General features: G+C 78.4%; 1 non-coding gene across 1 annotated transcript; it reads right to left on the bottom strand.

Moving 5' to 3' along the window:
• Nucleotides 1-320: 320 nt before the first annotated feature.
• Nucleotides 321-473, bottom strand: LOC131589946 (5.8S ribosomal RNA). Its single transcript, XR_009279899.1, has one exon. It is a non-coding gene; the product is annotated as a 5.8S ribosomal RNA (ribosomal RNA).
• Nucleotides 474-2,500: the final 2,027 nt, after the last annotated feature.

Raw genomic sequence — 2,500 nt, 5'->3', positions numbered from 1 at the left:
CGCGCCTCGCCTCCCCTCTCGCCCTCTTTCTCTCGGCCCTCGCGGCGGCGTTTGGCGACGCCGCCGCTTCTCGGCCCTTTCTTTGTCCGCCCCGCGAGGACGAGCTCCGGCCCAGCGGCTCGCTCCGGGAAGCGGGGAGCTACGGGAGCGGCTCCCCGAGTCTGCATTTAGGGGGACGAAGGCCCTTCTTCTCCTCCCGCGGCCGCCGCCGCCGGCGGACCGCGGCGGGGAGGGTAACGGGCCTGCGAGGCGACCCCAGCCGCGCCGCCCGGGGGAGGGCTCGGGTGGCCCACCCCCCGGGACGGCGATTGATCGTCAAGCGACGCTCAGACAGGCGTAGCCCCGGGAGGAACCCGGGGCCGCAAGTGCGTTCGAAGTGTCGATGATCAATGTGTCCTGCAATTCACATTAATTCTCGCAGCTAGCTGCGTTCTTCATCGACGCACGAGCCGAGTGATCCACCGCTAAGAGTTGTCTGGCTTTCGGCACCGACCCCGCACGCGCGGAGGGGCCGGGACCGCTCGCGTGAAGCGGCCCCCTCGGTTTTGCGGCGAGGAGGCGCGGCCGCGCCACCTCGCCATCGACCGTACGAGCACAAAGGAGACGACAAACGGAAGGGAAAAAAAGAAAGGAGAAGCCCACGGAACGCTCCGAAAGGCCAGCCAAGACAGGGCGGGGGGGCCCGCGCCCCCGACCGCCTCCCCACCCCTACCCCCCGGGCGAGGGGAGGGAAAAGAGAGACGCCGCCGGCACACATCGCGTGCCGTCTTTCGGAGACGGCCCAGGCGCCCGGGCTCGGCCCGGCCTCCGCGCGGAGAGCCACGCGGCGCGTGCCAGACTGCGGGGGGGCTACGGCGCCCGCGCCCGGCCTCCTCTCTCTGAACGGGACGACGCGGGCACGAGGCCGGGGGGCCGCGGCCGCCCGCCACCCGCCTCGCGCTCGCCGCCACACCTCGACCGCTGCGCGGGCTCGCGCCCGCGCAGCGCCACCGCGCCGCCGCGCCGCCGCGCGCCTCTCCTCCCCGCTCACGGGGCCGCCCCTTCCCAGCGCCCGAGACGGCAACGCGACGAGCGCCGGCACCGCCGGCGCCGCCCCCGGCCGGGGACCGGCTCCCCGCCGGAAGGCGAGCGCCTCGCGGCCGCGCTCCGACGACCGGCGCCGGGAGGCGGGCGCCGCCGAGGCGCGAGCCGGCGTCGCGAGCGCCCGAGGCCTGCCGGAAGGCAGAGGACCCGCCGCCACCGGGGCCGCACTCCCGGGACCGCCGCCGCCGCTTCGCACCGTCGGGGCCCCTTCCGCGGGCACGCGCCCTGCGGGAGGGGCCGTGCGGCGGACGCCCGCCGCACGGCCTCGAGCGCTCCCTGCGGCCCACACGCGGCCTTCGGGAAGGGCGACGGGGAAGCGACGGGCAGGGCCCGGGCCGGGACCGCCGCCGGCGACGACGGGGGCCTCCCGGCCGACCGTCCCACCAGGGGGACACCCGTCGAGCGGCGCCGCCGCCGCTCGGCACGGGGTCACCCGCGCTCGCCGGGCCTCCGGCCGCCGGAGGCGACCGACGAGCGCCCGCCCGGGCGGGGGGGCGTGCGGTTCGGCCGGGGACGAACCGGCGGACGGCGCCACCGCGCGCGTCCGGGGAAGGCAAGGAGCGCCCCGAGGAGGAGGAGGAGACGCGCGCCGACGCGGCCGGCGCGGCCGAGGCGAGGGAGCGCGGGGGGCGCCCGAGGGCCGCGACCCCGAGGTCGCACAAGGAGGCGGAGAAGCGCGCGGGGCGCTTCTCCGCCGGCGCCGCCCCGTTCCGAGGAGACCGGATCGGCCCCGCGGCCGACAGCGCGCCACGGCCTCGCCGCCGAGACCGGGCCGCGGAGAGGGGGGGGAGGGGGGGCTGGGCGCCCCCCTCCCCGGCACGGCGCGGCCGACGGACGGCCGCGACGAAGTCGACGACGACGAGCGGGGGGGGGGACCGGTCGCGACGGACGCCACCGCAGGGGATCAGCGGGAGTAGCTCCCCACCCCTCAATGACGCCGCGCCGCCACCGGCCGGGCACCCGCCGCCGCCGCCGCCGGCACCGCCGCCGCCGCCGGGGCGCGCCGTGCCGCCCGAGTCTTTAAACCTCCGCCCGGCCTCGGCGGCCCTTTCGGGCCCCACCCAACCCCGCGCCCGCGGCCGGCGTTTGACGACGCCGAGGCGCGAGCGGGAGAAAGGGAAAAGACTCGGGGAACCGCCGAGGCGCGGAGCGCTAGGTACCTGGCCCTGGGGTGAGGGAAACGACCTGGGATGGCCCCGCCGGGGTGCCTCCCCCCCGTTGCTGCCACCCTCGGGGGAGCGTCCGCCGGCGGGGGCGCGCCTGACATCCGCCGCCGCCACCGCGGCCGTCCTGGCTCGGGGCCCGGGGTTTCCCTCAGCAGCCCGGCGCTGCGCCCGAGAGGACCGCCGCGGCTCGGCCCGTGTCCCCGCCGGTGCGGGAGGGGCAAGCGCGGCCCGGCCAGCCGAGCGACCTCACA

The sequence above is a fragment of the Poecile atricapillus genome, chromosome 30 (genome assembly GCF_030490865.1).
Source record: "Poecile atricapillus isolate bPoeAtr1 chromosome 30, bPoeAtr1.hap1, whole genome shotgun sequence".
Taxonomy (NCBI): Eukaryota; Metazoa; Chordata; class Aves; order Passeriformes; family Paridae; genus Poecile; species Poecile atricapillus.
This window is presented reverse-complemented; position numbering and strand designations above follow the sequence as displayed.